Source organism: Trichosurus vulpecula, chromosome 4, assembly GCF_011100635.1.
Source record: "Trichosurus vulpecula isolate mTriVul1 chromosome 4, mTriVul1.pri, whole genome shotgun sequence".
NCBI classification, from domain to species: domain Eukaryota; kingdom Metazoa; phylum Chordata; class Mammalia; order Diprotodontia; family Phalangeridae; genus Trichosurus; species Trichosurus vulpecula.
The window spans coordinates 165,492,742-165,515,450 of NC_050576.1; the positions used below are offsets into that span (position 1 = coordinate 165,492,742).

General features: G+C 43.5%; 1 protein-coding gene across 3 annotated transcripts in view; it reads left to right on the top strand.

Annotated features, from left to right (window-relative positions):
• Positions 1-14,154: 14,154 nt before the first annotated feature.
• ACACA (acetyl-CoA carboxylase alpha) overlaps positions 14,155-22,709 on the top strand; it is a 251,831-nt gene continuing 243,276 nt past the window's right edge. For 2 of the 3 annotated variants that reach the window (XM_036753329.1, XM_036753327.1), the window contains exon 1: positions 14,155-14,235. The gene's annotated coding sequence lies outside the window, so the exon portion shown is untranslated. Of the gene's footprint in view, positions 14,236-19,786; positions 19,803-22,709 lie in introns of those variants that run through there. The other variant, XM_036753328.1, reaches the window with a different exon arrangement.

Genomic DNA, 22,709 nt, shown 5'->3' on the forward strand with positions numbered 1-22,709 from the left:
TTCTCATTTCTCTTCCCAATTTTTCCTCTACTTCTCTAACTTGCTTTTCCAAATCCTTTTTGAACTCTTTCATGGCCTGGGGCCAGTTCATGTTTTTCTTGGAAGCTTTTGGTGTAGGCTCTTTGACTTTGTTGACTTCTTTAGGCTGTATGTTTTGGTCTTCTTTGTCACCAAAGAAAGAATCCAAAGCCTGAGACTGAATCTGGGCGTGTTTTCGCTGCCTGGCCATATTCCCAACCAACTAACTTGACCCTTGAGTTTTTCAGCGGGGTATGACTGCTTGTAGACTAAAGACTTCTATGTTCCACGTTTTGGGGGGATGTGTCAGCTCTGCCACACCAGCACTTCTCCTTCCCCAAGAACCCCCAACCCAGACTGGGCTTAGATCTTCAGCAGGCTGTGCACTCCTGCTCTGATCTGCCACTTAATCCCTCCCACCGGGTGGGCCTGGGGCGGGAAGCAACTGCAGCTATAGCTGCCCCACCTCCGCTGCCCCTGGGGGCGGTGGCCGAACCATGAACTCCTTCCACTCCCGCAGCTTTCCCCACTAACCTTCTCCACTGTCTTTGGTGTTTGTGGGTTTAGAAGTCTGGTAACTGCTGCAGTTCACTGATTCAGGGCGCTAGGGCCTGCTCCACCCGGCTCCTGGTCTGGTTGGTCCTTGCCGCTCACGCTGGGCTCTGCTCCACTCCTCTCCCAGCTTCCAGCTCCCAGCTCCCAGCTCCATGTGGGGTAGACCTCACCCAGAGACCATCCAGGCTGTCCTGGGCTGGAGCCCTGCTTCCCTCTGCTGTTTTGTGGGTTCTGCAGTTCTAGAATTGGTTCAGAGCCATTTTTTATAGGTTTTTGGAGGGACTCGGCAGGGGCTCACGCTAGTCCCTGCTTTCCAGTCGCCATCTTGGCTCCGCCCCCGGAAGTGTATACATGTCTTAAGAACAACTTTGAGTGACCATCATTTTGACTATTATAAATTCCTGAATTAACTACAAAGGAAGACACTATCTACATCCAGACAAAGAACTGATAAATAGAAGTATGTATAGAAAAGTTTTACATATGTATGTATATACATATACATTCTATATATATATATATATACATACGTATATGCACATACATATTTGTGTCCAATGGTAGCCATCTCTAGGGTGCGGGGAAGGGAAAGAAAAAGAGGAAAAAAAGAAAGTTACATGATGACTTTATTATATATTTAAAAGGAGTAGCACATTGTACATAATAGATTTGCAGTTTTATGTACAATCACCTTTTTCTATTCTACTATGTTATGGAAATGCTTATTTTATTTCTTGGGTTCAGAATAAAATAAATAAAATTAAAAAAGAAGTCTAGAACTATACCTTCCCAACCTCAATGGGATCCACCCTCTAAGTACTTCAGCCACCTACTGTTGAACATGTTAGTGACATTGAGATCAGAACAAAAATCTCATTGGGCATTCCTCCACTAGGAAAGATGCGATCGGCTTTTTACCATTATTGCTGATGTTAAGATGAGAGCCACATCTACCTGTCCACTTGTGTTTTGGAAGTTCTAAGGATGAAGAGACCACAGACACCCCTGATGAGTACATCTCTCAGTTGAGAGAGAAGCTGCTGGAAGCTCAACTACCCAGCTCCAACCACCCAGCTCCAGCATCATCTTAGAAGATTACTTTTATTCCTCACCTAACTCTCTGGACTCTCTCTAATATGCCTTAGAAATCTCTTCACCCAGAAGCTCGTTTTACTCCTAGAATTCTTATATTGGAAGTACTCACTGCCCCTATATAGTCTCACCTTCTAATTGGTTAATTCGCCCCACAGCCTTCATTTTAAAGAGGATGTCCATCTCTTCATTGCTCTCCAGGCTGCACTCCTGACTCTTTCTCTATCATGTCCCCTTGCCTAGTACCTTCACCTCATCTCTCTCCTTTTGGCTTTCCAACTTCCTTTTTTGTGTTGTCTTTTCCCAATAGAATGTAAGCTCCTGGAGAGCAAAGACTGTCTTCCTTTCTACTTGTATTTGTATTCCTCATGCTTGGTACAGTGTCGGTCACAAAGTATACAGACAATAAATGCTTGTTGACTTGAAAGAAACAAATGATGATAATCTCTCTCAAATATTATGTCAACTTCTTCAACAGAGTGACATAGTAAGTTTTGCTGAGAAATCTTAGTGTTCACAGAGCACGCAAGTTAGGTGATCAATGGAAAGCTATTCTATACCTGGGGTGTAAGTAGGGGGTGTTAAGGGAGGACTAGTGCCTCTGGCGTGAGGCCTTGCTAAACCTTTTTCAGGCCAGCTCATGTACCTTTATTGTTCACTAGGCACTCAACTCTGACCTGTGGCTCCAAGGAGTTATAGCCATGTGCAGCAGCCACACCCCAGTAAAACCATCTTGGCAGACAGGCTAAACTAAGCATGTGAAGACTTCCCCTGGCAGAATGGGCAGACGAGAACAATTTGTTCCAGTGGCTATGAAGGCAGCTGAAGCAGATGCCATGGAATGCTTAGAACTTGGTCATTCATGGAAAAGGCCAAAGTCATCCACTGCATCTCAGGCTATTGCCAGTCATTTTGACTTTAGTCTTGCCACTGGACTTCGATAACTCTGGAAGAGACAGTGAAGCTCATGAATTTGTGCAACTGTGCCTCACTTAAATCCAATTCACACAGGAGTCAAGACATTGCCTCGTGATGTCATTGGTCCTCTTAGAAAATGAAGGACAAACAACATTCTATATCTGGTTGTAGAGAGAATGAGAAACTTGACTATTTATAAAACAGTCACAGACACTAGATGGGGTTCTGTAAAGACAATTCACTACAACCAATTTTTGTGTACAAGTGAGTTGATTGGATTCCCTGATGAGCTGGTAGGGTCATATAGTCTTGTACCTCAGTGGACTCAAAGGCAAAAGTTTTCCAGTTGAGCAAAGACCTTCTGAACCAGATGTTTCAAGTGAAGAAAAGTCCATCTACTATGACTCAGTTCAAATAATGGGAGAAGATTAAATACAGAGACAACACTTTTCCTACTTTTCAGCTGTGAAGACACTTCCCACAGAGCTAGTCAGCTGGGCCCTTCTCATGTTCCAATTCAGGGATGCAAAACTATTATTCCGATGAGGATCATGGAAAGCCCAGAAAATCACCTAGCTCAGGTATAGTGACAGATAGATCAGGAGGTCACAGAACAGCTAGGTCTATTTGACTGGTGAAAATACTAATTTATAACATACAAGGGTGTGAAAACATTTAAAACCATGTTTATATTAAAACTGAAAATATTAAGACATGATATTATTCTTTAAAGCCCCTTCCAGACTCTTGGGAAAGGTTCCTTGGAAAGGTGGGTTATCAATATGCCAGGACAAAAGAGAAAAAAGACCCTGAAGTTGGTAAATGGATGAAGGATGATAACCACATTTAACTCTTGTCTTGTTCATGTCATGATTGGCACTAGGACCAACCCTTCTCCACGGAGAAAGGATTAAGATATTAATGCAAAGGACAAGGTCCTTTTGTTTAACTCTAGGAGTGAGGGAGGGTTCAGGAAGAATGAGATAATGATTTGGTTGCTCAATTGTTGGATGTTAACACAGACCATGTTTTAAGATATATTTTCTTTGTTCTTATAAAGATTACTTGAAATATTCTAGAGTCAAAGAATAACATTGGAGGGCTTGGAGGACTGTGCCAGTTTAGAATCTCTCTCCAAGGAAGAAATGGCTTGGATATAGATTTGAGGGAGGGGGTTGGAATTTTTTCTTTTTGTTTGTTAAAATGGGTAAAAGCAATAGTGACTCCATCCCCCTAGGTTCTGGGGAAGGCATGCGATTGACCACAGGTGGGGAGAAGGGATGGATGAGAATCCTAAGATGAGTATCCCAGAGTTTCCCACAGTCCTTTTCTCTGGAAGTGAGGCAAATGCTGGATAGGAGAACAGAGATGGGGGCAGGGAAGTAGAAAAACAGCAAGGGCAAAGAAGCCTTTGGGAATTAGTTATTCATAAGCAAAATCCAGTTGCTCAGAAAACTTACATAATTGTTTTGAGTAGAGAAATACATATTTATACACACACACAGATAGGGCCCTCTGAGTTTTTTTGTATGCAGACTTATATGTATGCATGTGTGTACATATGGGTACATGTTACCCAAAATCACTTCGTAGCCATTTTTCAGGATATCTCTCTGGAGATGAGGGAAAAGACAGATAGGTCTAAGGGTGGTTGTTCAGTCTTTGAGATGGTCCCTTTCTCTTTAATGTGAGCCCAAATAGTTTTGAACCAAATTTGTGCAAAGGACAGTATGTGTATGCTCATGCATGTATGTGTATGTGTATGTAGTAAGTACAAGTATAAGATTGCATGTATGTTTGTGTGTCTGTGTGAGATAGTCCCTGACTGGCAACTCTGTCCTGTCTCTCTCCCTCCAGGTCTCCAGGGGGAGGGTGAAAGAAATCAACATAGGGTGCAGAGGACAAGAGGGGAGCCCATGGGAGACGTCCTCTCCCTTGCCCCTGGTCCTGTGTACTCTTGGCCTTGGGGAGGAAAGGGGGAAGGGAGGCTACCCTTTCTTTCCACCTTCATTGTTGAGTTGGCCTTCTGTCTTGAGGTGGCTTGTTTTGAGGCTAGGGGAGGCCAGTCTGAGGGCTAGAAGGAAGGGGGCAGGAGTCGGAGAGTATTGTTGTGGTTCCTGGAGCTGCTACTGTGGGCCAGGTGGGGGTGAGGAAGCTCCCTAATGTGGGATGGGGCATGTGGAAGGGGTGGGGGCACGTTGTCATAGAAGCCACGCAGCTGCTGATCCTCTTGGAAGCCTTGAGGTGGGAGAACCAATTGGGGGTGTGGGAAAGCTGGGGACATGGCAGAGGTGTTGGTGGGAGTACATATCATCTGAGGATGATGGTTACTGTAAGGACTATTGGTCTTTTGGAAAAAACACACACACACACACACACACACACACACACACACACACACACACACACACACTGAGGACTTTCACAAATTGCCAGTGTGCTGGCCTAAAGAAGTGACTTTGCCTCATTTGCAGTGCCCCCAAGTCAGCATGAACTGATTAATAATAACTCCTTCATGGTCATTGACATGGTGTGAAGTTCATTTCTCTTGCAACAAGAGAAAAATCTTTTGGTGATGGCTTGGTTCTGCAGCTGCTGTCTTGCTTTTGGATAAAGATTAACATTAAATTTAAGAAAATCATTCCTAACAGACTTGGGCCCAAACTGGGGAATACAGTATTACTGTTAATATTTTTTCTTCAACAATCATTTTGGAAAAATGGTTACATGTGTATCAATATGATAATGCTAGTATTTACCCATGTAATATATGTCTTGCATGCAATTGCTTACGGTCATTGGTGTACGTGTTAATTACTGTTATTACATTTTGAGTCTGCTTTTGTTTTGCTATTTTGTTCTACATGTTTTATTTGCTTGTATCAGTATCATGAATATGATAACCACACTATAGATACGTTACCTGTTACTTACACATAGCATATTTTTTTGGCTCTTTGGGCCCATTGATATTATTGCTTTATTTTTATTTTGCTATTATGAATATTTGCTTGTGTTCTCTGGACAAACGTGAACTGCTGTAACATGTACATGTCTTGCGTGTGATTTTGATTTCTTGTCCCTGAAGCGTTCTTTAAAATGATGATTTATATGCTTCCATGTCCACAGAATTTAGTGTTGAGATATAGGATATTTGCTATAAATAGGACCCTGAGATGATTACTTGGGATGCTGGGTTAATGATTCTTCTTGCGCTAAGTGCTTATTTTGATGCTGTGATGTATAATTCCAGATGTCAAATGTACCACATTTGATTTTGCAAAGGACTGCAAAAATTTCTGACCCCCTTTCTTCCCCCCGCCGCCCTCCCAGGTATTTCATGGAGACCAGTGTTCAGTATTTTCTACTGAATCTGGAATGACTTAGCCCTTCTTTATTTCCAGGGGAGGAGGCAGAGGTCTTAGTAGAGACAATGACATCGGAAAGACCGACTGTGAGGAGGGGATGCCTCTCTTAAGCTACCACTGCCAAGGATATCAACTGTGATCACTAGTAAACTGACAGAAAGGAGAGTAGAGAGAGAGAAAAAAAGAACACTGTAGCTGAACTATGGAGCTCGTGTTGAGTGGCTGTAGCCATCTCTGTTGCCAGGAAGAAAACTGGTGACAAACATCCCCACTTTCACTGTTATGTTATCCTGGGAGAGAGATGAATGCTATTCCTAATCTTTGTTCTTTAAGAGCTTTTTTTGTTCAGATGAATGTGTCCATTAGTGTATTAAAGGCTCTATGTATGTGTGTGTGTCGCCTATGAGGTTAAACACAACAGAGAGTGAAGTGATTGTGTGTGGAGATATCTAGAAGGAGAGATTATATGTGATTAAAGCTAAAAGAGAAGTATTTTCTAGCAAAAATACAGAGGCTCTTAGCCAGACTGAAAGGCAGGTAGGTGGTACAATGGACAGAGTACTGGACCTGGGGTCAGGAAGGCTTATCTCCCTGAGTTCAAATCTGGCCTCAGACACTAGCTATGTGACCCTGAGCAAGTCACTTAATCCTGTTTGCCTCAGTTTCCTCATCTGTAAAAATGGCAAACTACTCCAATATCTTTTCTAAGAAAACCCCAAATGGGATCACAAGAATCAGATGTGATTGAAAAAACAACTGAACGACGACTAGATTGAAAAAGATATTATTTATCCATATTTTATATCTCCCAAATAGCAGAGAAGAAGACCACGTGAAGTTGGACTGCATGACTCTGGCAGACACTGACTGAGCCTATGGGGAGCCCAAGTGGGAAAAGGGAAGAGGGAGGAGCAGTGTCCTCCAACTGAGTTCAGGTGCCTCGAGTACCTTCAATTCTTTTGTTTCACCCAGGAAGGTTTATCGGGGTAGGGGAAGCTGAGGTGAGGACTAGAGAGAAAGCCTCGTGGGAGGAGTTTGGTACGAGGGTGGGGGCCAGACAAGAAGAGTTCTCTCCCCGCACAACTGGTGGAGAGTCCATTATTGATATACTTCCTTGCCACTGCTCTTTTGATCCTAGCTCCTTTCCCGGCGATTGGGCTCGGAATTACTCTAGTTCCTGGGTATCCGGGCACTCTGGTATTGCCATTTGGATCCTGCAGGGGCAGGGGAAAGGGAGAGAGGTGTCTGAGTTCTTGCTGTTCTCATCTGTGACACAGGGTGGCAGAAAAACTCATTTTCTTCATCTTTTCTTAAAATCATGAACTTAAAATTGTCAACAAACGCAAACATGTCAATATACAAAGAAGAACAAAAAAAGAAAATGTTATATGAATGAAACCATGAATTTCAGTTACATATACAAGTCTGAGAATAGCTCATTATCTCAGTGGAGGCCAGCTCCTAGACTGAATCTACAGTCAGGGGAGATAAGACATTCCTTCCTTCCTTGCTTCCTTCCTTCCTTCCTTTCCTCCCTCCTTCTTTCCTTCCTTCCATCTCTTTCCTTCCCTCCCTCCCTTCTTCCCTCCCTCCCTCCTTTCCTCCCTTCCTTTTTCCCTTCCTCCTTCCCTTCCTTCCTTCCCTCCCTCTTTCTTTCCTTCCATCTCTTTCCTTCCCTCCCTTCCTTCCTCCCTTCCTCCTTCCCTCCCTTCCTTCCTCCCTTTCTTCCTTCCTTTCCTCCCTCCTTCTTTCTTTCCTTCCTTCCATCTCTTTCCTTCCCTCCCTCCCTTCTTCCCTCCCTCCCTCCTTTCCTTCCTTCCTCCCTTCCTTCCTTTCCTCCCTCCCTCTTTCTTTCCTTCCTTCTATCTCTTTCCTTCCCTCCCTCCCTCCTTCCTTCCTTCTTTCCCTCTCTCCTTCCTTCTTTCCCTGCTGCTGAATTCTTTCTTATGTCTCCCAATTAGAGATGAGTTTCTTGAGAGCAGAGACCATCTCCCTTTTTCTATTTATATCCTCCACACTTAGCATAGTGCTTGGTATATTCTAAGTGCTTTATAGGTGCTTTTTCATTTGTTCATTAACTCATACACATATTCTGTCTCCTTATATTGCTTACTTTAATGGTTGATGTGACCTTTCATCACGTAAAATGAGGGACTTGGTAATAAGGCATGAAACTTAACTCTACTAGTGACCTCGGGCCAGTTACTTCACCTCTGGAGCTTAGTTTTCTCAACTAGGGGCAAATGAAATAATTAGTCTAGGTGGCCTCTAAGGTCCCATCCAGCTCTAAATCTATGATCCATTCTCATTTCCTAATAGATTATGAATAAACAATTCCCCGAAGAAAAATTGCAAACTATTAACACATCTATGAAATATTGCTCCAAATCACTGATAAGAGAAATGCAAACCAAAATAGCCCTGAAATTTCACCTCACATGCGCTAAGCGGTAAAGGGGACAACAGTTAATGTTAGAGAGCGCCTTAATTCATTATTGGTGGAACTATGAATTGGTCTAACCATTTATTCAAAGAAAGTGATAAAAATGTTCATATCTTTTGACTCAGCATTCCTGTTGATAGGGTTTTATATTCTAAGAAGCCCAGTGATATAAAGAAAGACTCCCAATACACCAAGATATTTATAGTAGGAATTTTTGTAGTAGTGAAGAACTGAAAAATGTCTGTTGAAATGGGAATGACTAAATGAAATGTAGTATATGAATTTAATGGGATCTGACTATGCTGTAAGAAACAATGAATATAATGAATTCAGAGAGGCATGGGAAGACTTATATGAACTGATGAAATATTAAGCAAGCAGTACCAGTCAATGACTACAATAATGTAAATGGAAAGAACAACAGCTGTTGAAATTGAATGCCGTGAAATTATAATGACCAAACACCACAAAGAAGAGATATTAGAAGGCACCTCTGTCATTTCCTTGAGAAGGTAGCGTACTATGAGTGTGGAACACTGCAGACAACGTCAGATTTTTTTATTTTGTCTAGGTTGTTTTGCTGAACTGCTTTCTTTAAAAAAAATTTTTTTTTGGCTATGAGGAATAGCTTATGAGACCTGAGGAGGGATATATTCAGAAATGAAGGTGATATAAATGAAATGTATAAAAATATTTTTTAAAGGAGGGTTGTAAACTTCATTAGCTCCAAGTATTCCTCCAGCCCGATGTTTATGATTTTGTCAATCTCCCCCAAAACAGGTCAGGCAAATCTACATAGCAAGGGAGTCACTGGCCAGTTCCCAGGGGCTCAGGACACTGTTGTTTCCCCTCACTCTTCATCCCCATCAAAAACATATACACATACAAAGCCTATTACCTCTATCATCCCATTTGATTCTCACCCAGTAAGCCCGTGAGGTAGGTACTGGTAATATTGTTCCCATTTTTTTAGATGAAGAAACTAAAGATCAAAGAGAAGTATAAAAACGCAAGTTACTATTGGGCCCTTGGACATATTCCCTATTATATCTTTCTGTAAGCCGTCATAAATATGGCAAATGAATATTTATGGGGTTACGTATTGGATTCCAATGAGAATATGGATATTTGGCAAGAGGGGGGTCCCTGCTTTTGAGAAACTTTCAGAGAACAGTAATAAGTCCAACCAACTTTTATATGGCACTTTAAGGTCTACAAAGCACATCCTGTACATAGCAAGTTCTGAGTTCACTTTCCCAACTCTCAATGGACTGACAGATTAAGTTCCCCAGAGATCAACAACTACCACACCCCTCAGGTTTCTAGGGGTAGCCTTAGAGGTTTGGGGTTTTTAATATTCTCGTTCCATCTGGTACGCTTCTATGAATCTACTAGTGGACAACAATTAGCTTTTACCAAAACGTATTTATTGGGATTTAGCAAGAACAGTGATTGCAAAAAAAATCTCCTCCCCACTTCTCCCCGAAACCGGGAGATGTACTCTCTTTCTGGTCAGCTAGGTAGCACAGTGGATAAAGTGCTGAGGCTGGAGGCCAGAAGAACTAAGTTCAAATTTGACCTCAGGTGCTAGTGTCACTTGACCCTATTTGCCTCAGTTTCCTCATCTGTAAAATGAGCAAGAGAAGGAAATGGCAAGCCACTCCAATATCTTTGCCAAAAAAAAATCTCAAATGAGGTCAGGAAGAGTCACGCATGACTCAACAACAACAACAGCCAGCACCCTCTTCTTGTACAGACACAAGGTCCCTGGGGAGACGGCTCAAATTTGAGGCACAAAGGTAGTCAGGCACATATGGAGGGAACATGTGGGGATATAGGGTACCTAAAGACTCCTAGCCCTGGTCATCCTTTTTTTTTTTTTCCTTTCACAGATTCCTCACCAAGTTCTCTTTAGGCTTGTTTGGCATGACTGAGTCCTTGTCTTGGCTAATGGACCAGTTCAAAGGATGTTCCTCCAATAGCTTTGATTTGACTTTCAGTCTTACCACTTGCCTGGGTGTTTCTATCTTGGGATACTTACTGACCTAAGATCAGTAACAGACATAAAGTAACAGAAGCACCATTGCTTCGTGGGAAGAACTAGCCAGCCAGCTCTTGCCTCTCCTTACCCTACACAGCAGCTCAAAACAACCCTCCTTATCTGAAACATGCCTAGAAGGAGAGTTAAAGATTGTCCGCTGGATCCGTTTGTATATGCATGCTTATCTCTACAAAATCATTAGTACTTCTCCCTCCTCAACCAAGCAGAAGACTTTTCATTATCACATAGTAACAATTTCAAGTCAACATGGATGAAATGGGCTTTTGAACTTCCTCATGTTGAATTAGAGAGTATTGGGTTGTCTGGATCACCCCCAAAGGAAGGGCGAATCAAATCATGCCTGAAAGGCCTGGGCCCTCATTGGCCAACCCTTGCACTACACATATATTATTTCATCTGATTCTCACTACAACCCTGCTGATATTATCCTCATCTTACTAATGAGAGAACTGAGACTCAGAGAGTGATTTGCCTATGATCTATCTCATGGCTAGTAGGTCATTAGAGGTCAGCCAGGTTTGAACCCATGTCATTCCTGACTCCCAGTCTAGCAAATTTTCCTCTATGCCAAGATAGACAATTTACAGGATCAACAACTGTTCCGGTGTATTACCTAAGACAGCATGATCTGGCTGAGTAGTCTGTTTATCCCCATTTCACCCTCTGTCCTTAGTCCTGGTTTTACTTCAATTTGTATTTGTCTTCCTTTAGGCTCTGTTCTTTCATCCTTTTTTTTTTCTTTGACAAGATCTGCTGTTAATTGGCAATAGGTTTATTAGGGATATGGATTGTCACATACTTGCCCAAGTAGATGTATAAGAGAAGTATAAGGCTAAGATATGGGGCAGTTGTGAAATTGTTCCAGGCCCAAGGGATGGTACAGAAAAGCAGTAGGGATAGTTCCTGCCCTCAAGGAGCTTATATTCTAGTGGGGAGAGGGGAGACAATACATGCATAAGTTGCTACATAAAAGAGAAATACGGGGTAGAAAGAAGATAACCTTAGAAGGAATAGTACTAGCAATTGGTGGAGGTGACTGGAAAAGGCTTCCTGCAAGAGATGACCTGAGCTGAATTTTAAAGGATGCCAGGGATTCTAAGATTTCAAATTAGGAGAGAGAGCATGCTAGGCATGAGGGACAACTAGTGCAAAGGCACTGACTGATCAGGAGATGAAACATCCTGTGTGAGGAAAAAACAGAGCAGTGTGGCAATCCCAGGGATGTGCTGGAGACAGCTGTGGGGGAGAGGATTGTTCAATTTTAAGTGTAAGCATTTCTACCTCTGAAATCAGCAAACTCTGCAATTCAGGATTTGATTGTTTTGGTGATCATGTAGACTTTAAAAAGTGATGAAGAAAATGTCAAAATGCATATTTAAAAGTGCATCATGTGTTTTAAGAAAGTCAGGTGTTAAACATTTTGCTAGCACATCCCCAGCTGGATCAGAGTGCAGAGTAAAGTGTTAAAAGACAGGAAATGTAGGACCTAATACTTACATAGTACTTTAAGGCTTGCAAAGTGCTTATATATGCAATCGGATTTGCACTTCAGCATAACCCTTTAGGGGAAGGGAAAAGAAGGACCAAGCATTTATAAAGCACCTACTATATGTAAGGCACTGTGCCAAGCATTCTACAGATATTGTCTCATTTGATCCTCAAAACAATTCTGTGAGGTCATTGCTTTATTATCCCCATTTTACAGTTGAAGAAACCAAGGCTGAGGGAGATTAAGTGACTTGCCCAGGGTCACAGAGTTAGCCCATATTTGAGCTGAGGTCTTTTCCAACTCCAGGCCCAATGCTCTTTTGACTAAATCACTTATATGCTGAGCTATCTGTAGGCATTCCCCTCCTTTTACAGATGAGGAAACTGAATCTCAGAGAAGTCCACTGTTAGAGTGTGGGAGCTAGGATTCAAATCTAGATCTTCTTCACTCTACCTCTTGCCCGCTAATCCATAAAGCTGTTTCTTCTGAGGCAGCTTGGCGCACAGGGTTGTTGTGAAGATCATGAGAAATAAGCAATGTAAAATGTCCTGCATGTGGTAGATGCTTGACAAATGTCCATTTTCTCTCTCTTATCCAAGGTGGGAGAGAGTATTATGGCGTAATGGATGTGCATTGTGTCTGAGTTAAGAAGCACAAGACCTGCCTCTGCTATTTATTAGTCATATAATCAAGGAAAAGTAATCTCATATCTCTGGGATGATCTCAGTTTCCTCATATAAAATGGGGAATTATATACTACCTACCTGACAAGGTCATTGAGAGGAAAGAGTTATGTAAAATATAAAGTTATTCTAGGGAAACATTAGAGAAGTGTAAGGAAGGATGAAAATAAGAGAAGAAAGTCAATTTAGCAGGTGTCCTAATTGGGCAGTGTGGGTGTTTGTTAGGGGAGTTGGTGAGTTGGTAGTCAGAGAATCTCGGGGCTAGAAGAGGCTTTGGAGGAGCCAGCTAGGTATGTTCTTGCCTTCATACTTATTGGACAACTGTGAACAAGGATTCAAAGACCTGAGTCAACTGCTTAAAAAAAAATTTTTTTTCAATTATCAAGAATGTTTTTCCCCCTTTCACCTCTCCACTCCTTTCTTCCCACTGGGGGAACAAAAGAGAAGGAAAACTCTTGTAAGAAATGTGCATAATAAGCAACACAAAATCCCTTAGTGGCCATATCCAAAAACGTGCACCTCACTCTGCATGTTCGTTGCCTCTCTGTCCGGGAGTGTGTAGCATTCCTCATTGTTGCTCCTCTGGAATCGTGGTTGGTCATGAATCAGTAAACCACTTCTTACGTGCACCAAATTGGTTTTGTAGACCAATGGCTGATCACCTGATATTTTAAAGAGGTTTTTTTTTTTAACCAAGAAGGGGGTGTCAACAAATAAATTCAGTAAGAAAATGAGTGCCAGGAATTGTGCTAAGTTCTAGGAAATACAAAGAAAGGCAAAAGCAACCCCTGACCTCAAGGAACTCTCACTTTAGTGGGGAAGACAGCACATAAACAACTATGTACAAAAAATATGTATGAAGGATGGATGAAAGGAAATCTCAGAGGGAAGGCACCAAACATTAAGGGGAATTAGGAAAGGCTTTTTGCAGAAGGCAAGATTTTAGCTGAGATATGAAGCAAGCCATGAAGCAGGGACAAGGAATGATAGAAATCTGTTGAAGAGGATGGGAAGAAAATAATTAATTTTGAAGATGTTATAAATGGAAAAAGTAGGATTTGCCATAAGATTATAGATCTAAAGCTGGAAGGGACCTTCCAGAGGCTATCTAGTCTGATCCCCTCATTTCACAGTTTGGTAAACTGAGGCCCACCAAAAGAGCTTAAGGTCAAACAGATGGCAGGCAGAGATAGGATGTGAACCAAGATCCGCTGACCCTGGAGCCAGCACTCTTCCTATTATACCACTGTTAACTTAAAATGCAAGGAGGAAAGGGAGGTATTTAGGGATTGGAAATTAAGGAAGGAGGGGGACATGAGAGGCCCATGTGAAAGCCTTGTGGTTATACTCCAGGAGGAGCACTCTTCCTTGTGCAACTCTACCTTTGGTCTCTCTTGGCTGCCGTTTCAGAGTGGCCTCACTGGGGACACTTTCTGACCTTATGGTGTGAGATCCTTAACAATCACAGTCTGGGATAACCATTAGCTGCTGCTTTGGGTCTTCTCTTCCTCTTAGCTGACAACTCCAGGCACAGCTCTGGGCAAGGCACAGGCCTTCCTGCTGGCCCTTGTCCTCCGGGGAAGCATCGGAGTGGAGCAGACAATCAGGTATATGGCCTCTATTTGAATTCATCCTTAAGTACGAACCAAGGGTTCACTATGGACCCAGCACTAGACTAAAGTTTTTAGGGAAATATAAAAGTATAAGATGTAGTGTCTATTATCCAGTAAAGAGCAATTTAATTTAAGAAATAGAACACAAGAAATAATTAGAGAAAAAGTAGGTGCTAGATTGCGTGGTACTGAGTTCAGACGAAGGAGACATCAGTGTGTGGTGGAGTCCTCAAAGGCTGCATGGAAGATGCAGAACTTTTATTTTCCAGTAGAACATGAGGTGCTTGAAGGTCTGGAGTTTTTCATTTTTGTCTTTGTATTCTCAGTGCCCAGGACAATGCCTAACACATAGTAGATACTGTATGAATGCTTGTCGAACGAATGAATGACTTCAGTTGGGCTTTGAAAGATGAGTAGTAGGATTTAATTATTTTTTCCTTAAGATGTTTTTATTTATTTCATTAAATATTTCCCAATTGACTAGTAGAATTTAAATAAGCTGATGGGAGAAGAGAGGGCTTTTCTGACATTGTGGTTGTAGTAATGGTGGTAACAATATAATTAACACCCGAAATTTATGTAGCCCTCTTCTCCCCACTGGATGAGGCAGTATAGGCATCATTATCCCTACTTTGCAGTTGAAATTTAGACTCAGAGAAGAAAAAGGACTTGCTCTTGGTCAGGAAGTTAGGACGTATAGCACCTAGGATTCAAACCCAGCTCTTACCTAATAAGTCCATGCTCATTCCCCTTATACCAGAGCTGCTTCATACAGCACAGACTGGGCATAAACATGAGTTTAAAGATGAATGCGATATATTTTGTTGTTCAGACATTTTCAGTTGGGTCTAACTCTTTGTGACCCCATTTGGGGTTTTCTTGGCAAAGCATTTCCTTCTCCAGCTAATTTTACAGATGAAGAAACTGAGGCAAATAAGGTCAAGTGACTTGCCCAGGGTCACACAGCTTGTGTCTGAGACCAGATTTGAAATCAGGAAGACGAGTCTTCCTGACTCCAGGCCCAGTGCTCTATCCACTGCACCACCTAACTCCCCTATGTCATGGTAGAGTGATAACAGCAGGATCTAAGAAGATCTCCACATTTGGGTTTAAATAAATTGGTTGAAGGGGCAGAGATGACTAACTATCCATGTGAAAAGTATCTGGGGATCTGAGTGGCTTGCAAGTTTAATGTGTGTGTGTCAAGAGTGTGACACGGCAGCCAGAAACACTACTTTGGTATTGAGAGAAGTATATGTCTGGGAGGAGGAATATGGTAGTCCCACTATGTTCTGACCAGGTTAGGCCACATCTGGAGTTCTATATCTAGTCCTGGGAGCCCCATTTGGAAGACACTGACAAGCCGAAACATGTCCAGAAGAGGGTGAGCTAGATGGTGAGCCTGGAGACCCTTCCATCTAGAGATGTACTGATAGAATGAGGGTGTTTAACTTGGAGAAAAATGGGGCTGAGGAGGAAGGGGAAACACAATATGTGTCTTGGAGTGATTCAAAAGCTCCTATATGAGACATTAGGACTATTCTTCTTGGCCCCAGGGGACCAAACTAGGAGCTACGGGTGGAAATTGCAGACAGATCTATAGACTTGATGCCAGGAAAAACTTCTTAACGATGAAAACTTTCCTCGAGTTAGAACAGGCTGCCTGGGAGAGGCATTCCTCATTGGAGGTCTTCAAGAAGAGGTTGTCTGACCACTTGCTGGTGGTGCTTAAGAGGAGATGGCCTTTGAGGGCCCTTCCAGTTCTGAGACTATGACTAGCCTTCCCCTTTCACTTGTTTATCTTGAATAGTAAGTTCTCTCCACCCTTCTCCTCCCCCACCTCCTATTGGCCTAATAATGCCTTCTGTGGCAATAACTCCTAGACTAGTGGGTAGGGCAGCCTGAGGGGGAGGGCAGGCTATGGCAGGCCCCAAACAACATTACATTTCTTATCTGTTGATAAAAAAATCGCAGCTTGGATGTTTGAATCTCTGGGAGCCTTATAGGTGGTTTGTTTACTGTGATGATGACAATGCTATTATGGTCAGACCTTAAATTTTTGGTGAAGCCAACAGTCTATCATTATACACATAGAGCCGCACTGCAAGTCCAGTTGAGGGTGTTAGCTTTATAGGCCTGTTTTGCTTCCAAGACCATTAGGGTAAAAAATAGCAAACCTAGTGAAACATATATCTTGTGTGTGAAGTGATGGTTTTAGAGAAGCTGGGAAAATCTGTATAAACTGATGCAGAGAGAAGTGAGAACTGGGAGAACAGTTTATACACTGTGAAGACACACTTTGAAACACTTAAGAAAATTTGGTCAATAAAATGACCAACCATGATCTATGATAAAGCATGCTATTCATCTCTTCACCTGTTCAAATGAGATGTATTTCAGATATGGCCCATGTATAGATTTGTTCAACTTGGCTGGTGTATTTGTTATAAGGGTTTTGTTTTTTCCAGTTTGTGTGTGTGTGTTTGGGGCAGGGGGCGGTGCTGTTAGGGGAAGACGGTGACCAGCAATTGTATTATAAAAAAATAAAGAAAAGCGGGTCACTGAAACATTTAAACAAATTATAGAAATGAACAGAAGGGAATTTAGAAAGAAACACAGATAAGGAGGACAGCTTTGAAAACAACATTGAATTTATCATATATAGAGAAGTAAAAGCAAATTGTAGGTAATAGAGAATCCCTGTTTCACATACAATCTTCACTCTGTGCTCTATTTTGTATACAGAAATGCACATTTTATTTGGTGTTTGTCAAGTTAAAAATCAAAAACAATTTTTTAAAAGTTATGCCTTGTGGAGGTGTTAGGAAATGGGAACTGGAGCATGGGGGAAGGGGTTCACATTGAATATTTGACAGAAGAGGCAAATGCTATAATGACTTCCACAGGCTTCTTATTCCTTATCAAAATCACTTCATTCATCCAGCCTTTGAGTCGTACTTTAGAGAGGAAAGAAAATGCTTCTCATTGGGCATTTCCAATTCATATAGCAGGCAAACCTTAAACTGGAGTATTTTTGGTAAGTTCTAACTTAAAAAAAAAGTTATTTACCACCCCTTGTCAAAGAGAGTCAAAAAAGGCAGCCATGGGGAAGAAAAGTGGGGGAGCCTATGTCATGTGGTTTGTAGCCTTCTACATTCTCAACCTCTCGAGCCCATTCTTTAAAATTTAGTAGAGGAGCTTTTGGATCAGGCACCTACTTAGTGATACTACTCTTCAGCGTTTAAAGGGTGAATGATGCCTGACATGGGTTACTGTTCTGATAAATCCACCCCCAACCCACTCTATCCTAGCCTAAGGCTGCAAAGGCTGAAGGCTTCCTCTGAGTCAGTGCTGGAAATGCCTGTGCTCCCTGTGTGTCTATCTTTTCTGATCTCCTCTATCTATTAGCCATGTGTGCTTTCTCCCTTCAATTCTCCTCTTCCTCTTTTACTCTATTGTGTAAATATTAGAAGAGCAAGGCTAGGGTCTTCACAATGATTAATAGACAATAGGATCATAGATGTAGAGCCCGTGAGTGACCTCAGAGACCACCGAGTCCACCCTCTTAGAATTAGAGATAAGGAGATTGAGTCCTACAAAGGTCAGTTGCTCAATGCCATACAGACAGCAAGAGGCACTTGTCCCACTTTGTGCAATATGCTTTGCTCTAACTTACCTTCCTTCCCTGACTCATAAGCCTTGGCTGGACATACTGTGACTTTGGAGTTCCCTCCATTCTTTACTTTTGGCTTTCAGTACATAATAATCCAAAATATCTCCTTGGAATATCATTATTATGATTCTTGGCCTGACTTGTATGTGTTGGTCAGATGCACTGTGACTCTGGAGTGCCCTCTAAACCTTTACCTTCTGCTATCAAAGAGTAACACCCAAAATATCTCTTTGGAAGATTGTCATTAAGACTCTTGGCCTCACCTTAAAGACCTAGGATAAGAACCTCAGGGTACTCAAATTTTTCTCCTACTCCCTTCTCCATAACTTCTTTTAACATAGGATTAAAAAAACAAAACAAAGCAGTAGAACAGAAACTCCATAAAGGTGGGGATTGTTTTCATTTTTCGGTTCTCAGAGCTTTGTACAGAATAGCTGCTTAATGCTTCTTGAATTTAATTCATACATCAATTTAGTCTTCCTAATAAAAATAGGCCTCTCAAGTACTATCATCACCACCCCTTTAAAGGGGAAGAAGAAACTGAAGCTCTGAGAACTTAAATGCCTTGCTTCGACCCGCTGCCATCCAGTATCAGAAGCGAATCTGCTCAGGTTTCCCTGACGCGGGGTCCAGCGCTCTTGCCATCCCTTATGCCAGCAGACTTCAAGCTGCATTTTAATTGCATTGAGGAAGGGGCCTTTGGCTGTCAGGGCTCTAGGAACCTTTTCTACGAAAAAGTTGAAGCCCATCCAAGCCCCACTGTGGCATGATATAGAACGACCCACTGATGAAGTCAGGAAGACTTCCCTTCGAATCCTGGTAGAAGCATGACACTGAGTCTATTAAAAAGTGTATTTAAGCTCTCTGAGCTTCAGTTTCTTCCTCTATAATGTGATTTATTCCTGAAAGAAACGGCAAACCACTCCAGTATCTTTGTCGAGAAAGTGCTATGGACAGCATCGGCAAGCTATGGGTCACGAGGAGTCAGACACGACCCAACAACAGCGTGATTTATCACTAGCCTTGTGATCATGAGAAATCACTTCACTTTCAGCCTCAGTTATCCCATCCCTAAAATGGGGCTAATACTAGTTCGGGTTGGTGCGTGCCAGAGAGGGTCGCAGGGACGTTGAGACAGGTATATAAAGCATTTTGCAAACTAGACCTTAAGGTGTCTAGCTGCCCCCCCACCCCCCCATGCCCTCAACCTTCCCTAGAGGGTGTCCCTTTGTCCCCAGCCCATGAGGGGTGGGGGGGTGTCCTCATGCGGCCACGGATGGGCCGTGTTGGGGACCAGCTCACCCACCCCGCCCCAGGGGAGGAGGAAGCAGTGAGGGGGGGATCGGGGCAGGGGGGAGGGGGGGGGAATACTACCGCAGACCAGATACTCGTTTCTCCCTCCGCCCTCCCCAGACACTCCGACGACCGCGAGTGGCAGAGCAGCCCTCGGACCATCGGCATCGCCTCACTTCGGCCCCGCCCAGGGCTGCTCTCTCATTGGCTGCGGTGTCCCTCTTCGCGAGCACAGACGTCCAATGGCAGAGGCCACCCCTACCCTCCCACTTCGCATGCCTTCTCCTCCCGCCAGGGGGTCGGAGGTGAATGGCCTCGAGTAACCCCGGGATTTAAGTCACCCCACCCCGGGGCTCGCAGCCCGTCCGGCGGAGCAGGGGGCTGGCGCGGAGGGGGCGGGACGTGGGAGGAGCCTAGCGATAGGGGGCGGGGTTCAGAGGCCCCGCCCCGACGCGGCCTCGCGGCGGCTCTAGAGAGCCTGTCAGCCATCGCCCGAGCGGCCGGCGTCTTCTCCAGCCCAGTGCAGCCTCCTCGGCCCGCACGGGGCTCCCCGGGCCGCCGCCGCCGCCGCCATCATCACCACCGCCACCCTGAGGTGAGGGGCGGGGAGAGCCGGGGCCCAGAGCTCCCAGCAGGGAACTTGGGGCGGGGGGTGGAGGGCGGGGACAGGGCCGGGAGCTGAAAGAGGAGGCCCCCCCCCCGACCCGAGCTGCGGGCACTGGAGCGCCCCCACCCCGCTCGCCCATGTGACTGAGCGCGCGCCCCCCCGGGAGCTTGAAGAGGGGGGCGTACTCAGGAGCTGGGGTGCTCCGAGCCCCGCGCGGCTCTGCAGCCGCAGCAGGGCCCCTCCCACAGGGTTCCTTCCCGGACACCGGCATCCATCCCTTGTCCCCCCGGAGGACCAGACCCACGTGGGGGCAGGAGGGGGGGGGGGGGGTGGCTTGAGGGCCAGGTCCTGTGGTTTGAGAAGAGAATCCGCGCTATTCCACCCTTGTCCTGGTGGGGTGGTTGGGAGCACACGTGGAGGCTCCTGGGGCCGAAAGGAGGGTGACTGGGTTTAGTTTTGTTTGGCTTAGCCACCCCACGAGGGATGTAGTAGTAATCGTGCTCGCGCGCGCGCGCACACACACACACACACGTGTGTGTGTGTGTGTGTGTACGCACACATGTGTCCTCTCCTCTCTCCCGTCTCTTCCTCCCCCCCCCCCATTTCCTGCTGCCCAAGGTGAGCTGCGCTTTTACCAGCAGTGTGTCTGAGGTTGGGGAAGGGGAGGGAAGGAGCTGCGAGGTCAGGGCCCAGTACGGCCTTCTCTTTTGGGGATGGGGGTGGTTTGGAAAGTATCCTTTCAGATTAGGGTCCCCAGGTAGGCCTCGTAGTTCCAGACACGGCGTGGATGTTAAACTTAAAATGCATGGATTTGAAGGCATAATAATCTTAACGAAATCCAGCGACACGCAGGACTAAAGAAATGCTACTCCTAAATTCTTACTTAAAATGTGTTTCAGTAATCTCCTGAGGTGTGAGAAATAATCTGACTTAAACTCTGAGAAATTGGCCCTGATGACACATACTCCCTATATTTCATTCATTTTTTTTCCTCCCAGCGGACTGGGAACCGCACTTTCTATGGACACACTATTTCCTCTTCCTGTAGGGGGTGGGAAAACTGTCTTCTTTCATAGGATTGTTAGGGTGGCTGTGAATTGAGAACCATTTGTGTGCTGTTCATTTACTTCAGGGCACAACTGTTTGCTGGCATCCTATAATCTGTCCTTGACTTATCTGCTGCCTAGCTGTGACAGTATTGGGAGTATCTATCTTTTCCTCGGCCTGTCTCATACGTGGCAAACTAATTTGGCCAGATGAAAAAAGGTAAAGGGCAAACAATTAAATGTGTAAAGTTTGTTTAGTCATAGAATAGAATAACTCTCCATCCTATCTTTTTTGAGGTAGCTGTATTATTTTCATCATGCAATTTTAAAATACATCAAACAGCATACATAGCAATTTTTAAAGGGAAAAAAACAAAATGGAAGAGAGATAACCTTAATGAGTTTAGCGTTTGTGCCTGAACACTCAAATTGGGGTAATGTCAGTTGATTGTAACATTGTGAAAGGCAGCCCCAGAGAAAACCTGTACCCCTGGTATTGCCTTTACCACCATGCTGTAGGCAGTTCCATCTGTAATGCACCTTGTGGTATTTATCTCCTTTTCAGCTCAGTGACTGGGAATTTTTTTTTAACCTGTTCTACACTCAGGGACAGGTTTAACTGGTCTGGGACTTATGTGTGTTTAGGATGGACATCATTAATACGCAAGATTGGGGAAAGAATTCGTGTGTGTGTGTGTGTGTGTGTGTGTGTGTGTGCGTGTAGGTGGGGGTGGTATAGTGAAGAAGTCAAAGAAGTCCAAAATGAGTGCAGCCAGGTGAGAAAGAAGATGAGATTTCCTATTGATAAGTTTACTAGAGGTGGTGGAGAAGCCAAATAAGATGTTGTTTTCCTCAGTAATCCTAACCCATATTTAGATAGCATTTACAGTTATAAAGCATTTTACATATGTTATCTCATTTGACTTGTACAACAGCAGCACCAGGTAGGTACTGCACTTATGCTCGTTTTATGTATGGTTTTGTAATTTTTTTTCTCCTTTGATAAAATGAAGCTTGAAGAAGGTAAAGACTGATTTGTTTTTGTATTTTTATCCCTACCTGCTAGCACAATGGCTGGCACATAGTAGTTAATAAATGCTTGTGGAATGATGAGAAACCGAGACCTAAGGTGACTTTCCTGAGGTTGCACATAGTGAGTAGTAAACAGCAGAACTGAGACTTGAACACATCTTTTAGGATTTGCTAGATAATAACAATAACATTTATGTGGAACTTTAAAATTTGCAAAGTGCTTTAAAAATATTGTCTCATTTTATCTACATGATATCCAATTTGCAGATGAGGAAACTGAGGCATTTAGAAATTAAATGACTTGCCCAGGTTCACACAGCTGGTGTCTCATGTCAAATAGGAACTCTGGTCTTCCTGACTCTAGGGCTAGCACTTTATTCACTGTCACCTAATTGGTTATTGGTTATTGGTGCTAATTGGTTATAACCAGATCAAGCGTAGTATCTTGTTTATGCATCGTTGTTTGCATGTCGTCTCCTCTGTTAGACTGTAAGCTCCTTGAGAGCAAGGACTATTTTTTGCCTTTCTTGGTATCCCTAGTGTTGGGCAAAGTGCCTTTCACATAGTAGGTGCCTAATAAGAGCTTGTTGACTTGACCTAAAAACCTCAGTGGCTATATGGGAAGGGGATAGACAAATTTCTATTGCTTGTAGGATAAAATATAAACTCCTCAGCCTGGCATTTGTGGCCCTTTATAAAGTGACTTCAGCCAATTTTTCTAGTCTTATTTCACATTACTTCCTTTCACACACTACATCATAGTCTAACTGGACTTTTAACTTTTCTCCAAACTCAGCATTCTGTCTCTGTCTTTGTG